We start from the raw sequence: 7825 nt of genomic DNA, 5'->3' as shown, positions 1-7825 counted from the left end.
TGGGTGCTAATTCCTGACAGCCGAGCCTGATTGAACTTGGTTGTTGTCATCCCTCCCGACCTTTCATTTCAAAAATTTTATGAGATGGCCCTAAGTCATCTTCATCTCTCTTTTGTTGTGAGGTTACAAGGGTTTCAATTAAGCATTGGTTGGTCAGTGTGGTGGTTATGCCCGTGGCATGTAAAAAATCATTGCCCAATGTATTTCATAGATAATTTTGAAGATTTTTCACTCTTCCAAAATTACCAGAATGTCATGTGTTAAAAGTGCACTTTGTACTAATTTAGGACTGACAGGTCCCCTTGGTAAAAATAATATTTCATGATATGTTTTTTTTCATGAATCTTATCTTTCAGCCTTTAAAAGGTAGGCCTTTAAATTATTCCAGGGAGGGTGTGTAAAGCTCTAAACTAAAGTTTTGGGACACAAAGAAACAAAATAAAACAGGAATAAGACCCAGTGTTGAATTTGAATGGTCAATGTCCTTTTAATATTAGATTTAGTATTAATAAATACATACACACTAGGAAACACTAATGTAATATGTTTGTCTTTAAAGTCGATGGAAGAAGAAAAGAGTCAGGAAGCAGAAGGGCTTGGCAAGTGGCAGGTGTCTGTTATTCTGATGCCCTGGCAATTAAAGCCCTGCTGCTCTCATCAGGGCCCTCAGCCAGCGACTTGTGATGCACTGTGGTGGGGGTTCTGTCCATATGAGCATTGCATTTACATGAATCAATTAACCTTACGGTGAGCTCACGCTAACGAAGACCCTTTAGTTAATTTTGGCAGCCTGGCTCAGTCAATTAAGTCTGATCAGAGGGAGAGGGCAGCAGGGACAGCGTCATTAACATATTCTCTTAAAGATTAACAAGCGTGCTAAATAAAGTACTCTAGCATCCAGGGTGAATGCATGAAATGTTTAGATAGGTCCACAGCACTAACAAGATCTCGGTTTGCTGTTTGCGGTTTCCTGTTCTAAGTCATGCAAGTCTTTCAGAAAAGAAAAAAAGTGGGAAAACCTTTGTTTCATTTATCTTAGCAGCAATCTGTTAAAACAGCTCGCTGCCACTGCCAATGTATTCACAGAGGAAACAAATAATCATTACCAGTTCACCACATTTAACAGCGCGGCTAATTGCAGCTAAACAAGCAATGTTACTTCTCTCAGTCTTTTTTCTAAAGACTGCTTTATTATTATTATTTAATGACAGCTCTGGTAAATTGAATTTAAAGTTAGAGTTTGGGATCTCATCTTGTAGTAAGTCAGTGAAATCACAAACTTAAAAGAGTAGTTCATTGAGGCTCACATTTCCAACTGCATGGATGCTACTGTAGGTGCCTCCTGAATTTTGTTGCATTTTTCTGTCAAACTTTGTACTGTGATGTTATGTCAGTTCAAGTTAGAAGAAAAACATATTTTATGTTATCTTTAGATGCCCTGTAAAGTTCACTTTAGGGAATACACTTTAGGGACTACATAAACCCATATGAAATACGTCTTTTAACATGCCAAGACTGAGACCAACTTGAAATCAGAAATAAAAGGAGATAATGTTATAAAGCTGATGAATATAAAAATGACATCTTGATGTGATGTGAGGGGAAAATGTCAGCATGCAAGAGTAATGTTATAAAGGTTCAGGTGTTTTGGAGGGGAAATACAGCACAAGTGAACAAGCAGTAGTGATTCTATGGATTTGCCTGTCACTAGAAGTAAATTTTATAACATGTGTTACCTTCCTGAACTGGTCTTCCAGCAGACTTCCCAGGGTTTCTTCAGACACATTCTGTAAGATACATCAGCAGACCCAGACTGCTGTCCATTTACTGTCAAAGTCACATGTAAACATGTTCCTGTTTTGTAAAGGTAAGGTAAATTAAGGTAAATCCCATCTTTGCAATATTTTAATGCCACTCATAATTTTGCTATTTGTTGTTCCAGAATAACAAACTCTTCTTTCCAACCTTTCTCTAGCATGCATACATACTGACTTTCTGTCTCATGGTTTATGTTCTTATTTAATGGAAAGGGAATGCATAGAGAATTAACATTTCTACTCCAGTCTACTCCAGACTCTTAAAACATCTTTATTTGCAACCCAATACAATTTGCTATGTCTTATAATGCTATGTCCTGAAAACCAAGCAACAAGTTCCAACTTTGTTAAAATATTGACACATGGAAAAATAACCTTATTTAAAGATAGTTTTATTTTCTCTTTTTTCTCAAACCTGTGTTCAATGATGTTTGACACTTTTAATTCCACACATTTCAATAATTTGCTGTCTTACAGAACCACTTACAACCAAGGAGAAGTAAGGAATACTGATATTTTGGAAATTAGAAATACGGCTCATGCACATAATTCCACATAATTGTTAAATGCAAAGAATACCTACATTATGTATCATTGTATCAGTGATATATGTATTGTGCATTGTAGATCTATCAATGGTATAGCTAATACCCATTTACTTTCTACTTCAAAATGAAATAAAACATAAAATTGTATTAAAATCCCTACATTGCCTGTGATATTAATATATCTAATATGTATTAGAATATATTAGTAAAACACTCCCAAATCAATTGCATCTATTTTTAAAGTCACAAAATATCTATATTATGATATACGTTGAAATGTATAAGTAAATTAGAAAGAACTAAAGGAAGATCTTAACCTAGCCATATATTGTATTTTAAAATTGTGCTGCCCGTAAAGTGAAAGTGCTAGTTGTGAAGGCAGCATTACACACAGAGTAGTTTACTGTATGTAATGACCTGACCTCATTATCAAGCAGCAGTTCATGATTTGGGATTTCTCATGATAATGCATCGAGAAGAGACTGAACAGACAGACATGATGCAAGCAACTTAGAAATGTTAACCCAGACCTTTCCAAATTTTCATATCCCTTGAAAAATATGTACAGTATATATATAAAAAAGCTTTCTGCATTCAGATGAAAACAGTAAGAACCACAGGCCAAATGTCTAAGCAAGTCATTTCGCCCAGAGCAAATCGCGCACTGCAGCCACTACAGGCTTCCCCACCGTTTCCCATTGAATTCTTGGGCCACTGGCATGAAAAATTACATGAAATTGTTAGATTATCTTTTCAAAGAGAAAAAAAAAGAAGATGCACTTTATATTTCCAGGGATGGGTGAACAATCCTTCTGGACCCAAATGGCTTTGAGACGTTAACTCCTGCTGCGATGTCCAGGCCTGTTTATACTATTCTATTTGTTTCGATAACAGCAAAAAGAAAACCAAAATATGAAGAATAAGGTTTAACTAAAGTGTTATGTGTATCCATGCATTTTTTTCAGATTATCATTTCTGCTGGCTGCTATTTTGAGGTACGGGTATTTCAAATTTAGTAGCTGTTAGTATTTGGAGGATTTGAGGAGGATTTTTTTGTTTTAACAGAATAGTTCTTTAATCTTAGAAAGAAACTAATTATAATTAAACACATAGCCTACTTAAAAACACAGCTGTTTTTGACCTATTTTGCTTCAGATGAGGAAGCTATATTTTCTTATTTATAAATTATTTTGTGATGTTTATGTTCAGATGCACTTTGGGCTTTTTTATCTGTCTTAGTGTCCATTATAGATGTTTTCAGTGTTCATGAACAGAAGACAGCATTGCTCTTCCCCCTTGACCTGAGATGTGAATCCTCACAGGCAAAGGGAGACTCTGGCTTTCATGGCATAATGTTGCTGTGGCGCATACCCAGAATGAAAGAGACCTCCTTCTCCCATGCAGTGAACCTAATGGGCTCCACAAAGATGCAATTTGCATAAAGGATAAATAAGAGAAACACGATGTGAAGTTTAGTCATTTTTAAATCCTGCGGCGTTCTGAATGAAGGCCAAGCTTGTTTTCCCTGATCTTTTTTTTCTTTTTTTTAGAGCTTACCATTAATGCTCAGTGCTCTGTCTAATGCCTTTTTCTGCTATTGCAGCGAAAGCATAATATGCAAGGTTCTCCTCTGCACAGGAGTATCGTTAGCGGGCGTACAAGTCAGCTAGGGATCCAGGAAACACATATTGCATTATCTTTTTCCAGCCGTACTCTAATTTGCTGTAACCGAGCCAGCACAAGGCATACCAAACATATTGATGCTACAGAGGGCTCAGAAGAGAGCCATCCTACCCCTGGCAAAGTATAGACTCATATTTCCCTGAGAGTGGGAAAACACTCCAGAATGACTGTGTGCAGCTGCATTCTCAGTTACATTCCACCATTTTTTGCTAATTTTACTTAATATATAGAGCTTGCTAAAATGTAGTATAGGAGAACAATTTGCCACAAACTATTATCTATCCACAAAGTCTGTATGGTGGACTGTGTGCAAAGACAAGGCAACTCTTCAACCAAGGCATTTTGTTAAATAAAACTATTTTGGTGGATGGGGCAACATGGTATAGTGCTGTGTTGCTAATCACAACAACTGACTCCAACTGGGTTTGCAGGCCTACTTTGGTATACTTGCATGAACATCTGTCTACAAGCGATCAACCAACCAGGGGGAATGCTTTGCTACATTTTTTACATGTTCTTCAGGCAAGTTAAAATGACCATCAATGCATGACTAACTAATTGTCCTATCCAACACAGCTGAAGAAACATAAAGAGCAGGTATAGCTATTTATGATATTATTTATCAACCAATTTCCTTTACTATTTCACTGGCTTCATAGTGATGTTGGCAAGAGGCCAGATTTAGACTGTTTAAGATCCTGCCATCAGTGTTAAATTTACTCCCTGCTACAGAGGTAGGCAGTTTTGGCCCTTCAGTTTGATTCCATTGCAATTCGTTTTTAATGATTTAAGCCATCAACACCAGCAGGGTCAATCATGCAATTGAAGTACTGGCTGTTGAATCATAGCTTTACAATGTAATGAGCTTAAAGAACTGAAGTTGACAACCCCTGGGTGAATGTATCTTGTGTAATTTGTTTTTGACAATTATAATTCCATTAAATGGATATTTACCCATTTTATTAGATCACGTTTGATGTGCTCTGTTTCTCCAAAAAAGCTTGGAAACTCTCGAACTAGAGTTTATCAATCATTGTTCAGGTGGGTAGCTATGTCAGCATGCGCAGGTTGCAAAGGAACAAGTAAAGGTTTATTCCAAGCTGAAAAGAGAAGAAAAGAAACACAACGTTTAGGCTATGGAGCCTGACTCCTGAAGAATGCTCCACAGCCTAAATGCTGTGTTTCATCAGGGAATAAACCTTTGCTTGTTCCTTAATCAATCATAGTCCTCTTGATTCCAATCATGCCAGTTTTCATTCCAGCTTGACTTACTTGAACTCTTAAGAATGACAGAAAAGTAAATAATTAAGTTATTATTTCCTTCTCCTAAAATGTTACAGTTTTCAAATCACTTTTAAAAATTTACAGAGGAATTTAAAATCTTCACCAGCCCAAGAGCTAAAAAGTATGAAAAATCCATTAAATAATGAGTTACTAGTTAAATCTGTGGTTCAATTAAATAACCACGCCTTCAGATGGAATAAAAAAAGAGACACTGGGTTTATGAAGGGGTAAACTATTGTTACATATTCAAATGCCTTTTTAAATGAATGAAATAAAATACAATCTTTAAAGAGGTTCAGTGCTGACTTGAAAGAGATACGCAAGCCTCACCATCAGCAATGTATATCTGCAAGCACCCAGATGGCCACAGGGGTTGCTGTGTCCCTGAGAGCCAAAAGAGTCGTGGCCAAATAACCCTCCCTGCTTTGATGCAGCTCAGATAATTATACACCTTTTGGCAAATTGGTAACAGTTGACTAGTCAAATGATCCAGACCTGCCTGATTATACAGCTCAACCTGAGATCGGATAAGACCCTTTACCGATGAGCTGCTTTGGAGGACCAGAATAAAGGTTTAATTTAATCGTGAGTCTGGATTCAGCTGCAGTTCACTTCATTTTCCACCTGTTTTCAGATTGTTTTTTTGTTACAAAGCTAGTTCTGAAAATTTACTTAATGAACAGTTACATCAACCCCTAAATCTACCAATTACAATTTAGTTAAACAACCATCTCACTGCAAAAAATCTCTTTGAACCCCTCCAAACTGGTTTATGACAACTTCGCAGTACAGATTCTGATTCTCCTTTATTCTTCTTGATCTTAGTGCTGATTTCGACGCTGTTAAGTATGATATTTTACTTTTTTATCTTGAGACTGTGTTTGGAGCTTCTGACACTACTCTTTAATGGTTCAAGTCATACCTCACTGATCACTGTCACTTCGTCTCTCCTGGCAGTTTAGCTCTAAAATTTGACTCGTCAAGTCTGGTGTTCCTCAGGGCTCGATACTGGACCCCCTACTTTTCAGCATTTACATTACATTTTACTTGGTCAGCTTTTAAGATTGCATGGTCCAAATGATAATTTCTTAGATGATGATACTCAAATCTACATCCATTCCAAAACTGACAGTGATACAACTGTCTCTGTTCTCTCTCATTGCATCTGTGATATAAACATGGATGGCTCAAAATTTCCTTCACCTAAACTGTGACTGAAGTCATACTTATCGGCACCCCCCATCAACTTTGTAAAGCGATCTGGTAACTGTATCTGTGGATGGTACTGTACTTGTGCAGTAAAAATTGAATAACCTGGGGGTGATATTTGATTCAGCATATTGTCAAAACATCATTCTTTTTCCTCAGTAATACTACATCCTATTTTATCACTAACTGTTGCTGAAAAGCTAAACAACACATTTGTTTTCTCCCAATTTGAAAACTGCAATGATCTACTCGCTGCATCTCTATTTCTGAAAATATCAAAGACTCACCTTCCCTAAGCTCTTTCAAATCTTTAAACTCAAATTTCAGTTTTTTATAGACAGGCCTTTACTTAACTTTTTCTGTTATACACCCCTCTCCTCCTACCGTACTCAATACCCCCATCTACTATCTCCTCTCATTGGTTATTTTCATTGGGCATATATTTTGTATTTTTTTGTTGTTGTCATTCTGCAAAGCATTTTGAGAGGCCACCTTTAAAGGCACTATATAAAATAAATCTTTATTATTATAAATTCTTATTACAATAATGAAACATATTTTCATGGAAAAATGAAGTTTTTATATTAAAATAAAGTATTTATTTTTATATTAATGAAAAAAAAGATTACCGATTTATAGAACCCTTGTTTTCCATGGAAATTACTGATACATTATTACAGAAGCTTGCGTTGACTGCATTTAGATAACATCTGTTAGGTGGAGGAGTACAATTTAAATGATCATCTTGTAACAAATTAATTGACTTTACCTATAAAGTTACATGTTATCAATGTTCATGTATTATTATACAAGACCTACTGTAGGAAATCTAATTGAAGAGCTTTGACTAAATGGTTTTCTCTTTGGTGAATTCATTCGCAGTAACTATTACATCCTGAGCATTTAAGGCACAGCCAAAATCAGTTCAGATAACACAGCGCCTTGTTAAGAAGCTGTAAAAGTGCCAGTGTCTGGAAAATAAAACACACAGCAGAGTGATGGGTCAGAGTGCAGTAATGCGTGACTTGTTGACTCATGACGGAGACTGTGGTCCATTAGTTTAAGAGTTTTTAGTGTGCCTGACTTAAAGTGAGGCAGATTAAGCACCCAGAACATCCAGATTTTGAATGATGTAGTGTGAATGTCTAAGAAAAAGAAATATATGTTCCTTGAATAAATTGAACAGTACATTTTATCGCAAAACAGCCAGCTTCTATATATGTCATTATGCTCTAATATCTTTATATCTATATACTGTATGTCTGTCTATCTCTTCCAAATAAG

The 7825-nt window shown here is 36.2% G+C and overlaps 1 long non-coding RNA gene across 1 annotated transcript; it reads left to right on the top strand.

The window, feature by feature from the left end:
• The first annotated feature begins 444 nt into the window (after positions 1–444).
• On the top strand, positions 445–2465 carry LOC148672828 (uncharacterized). The gene is made up of 3 exons (XR_015936158.1): positions 445–747; positions 1758–1867; positions 2295–2465. It is a non-coding gene; the product is annotated as an uncharacterized LOC148672828 (long non-coding RNA).
• The last annotated feature ends 5360 nt before the right edge of the window (positions 2466–7825 follow it).

The sequence above is a fragment of the Lepisosteus platostomus genome, chromosome 4 (assembly GCF_059453375.1).
Source record: "Lepisosteus platostomus isolate fLepPlt1 chromosome 4, fLepPlt1.hap1, whole genome shotgun sequence".
NCBI lineage: Eukaryota > Metazoa > Chordata > Actinopteri > Semionotiformes > Lepisosteidae > Lepisosteus > Lepisosteus platostomus.
This window is presented reverse-complemented; position numbering and strand designations above follow the sequence as displayed.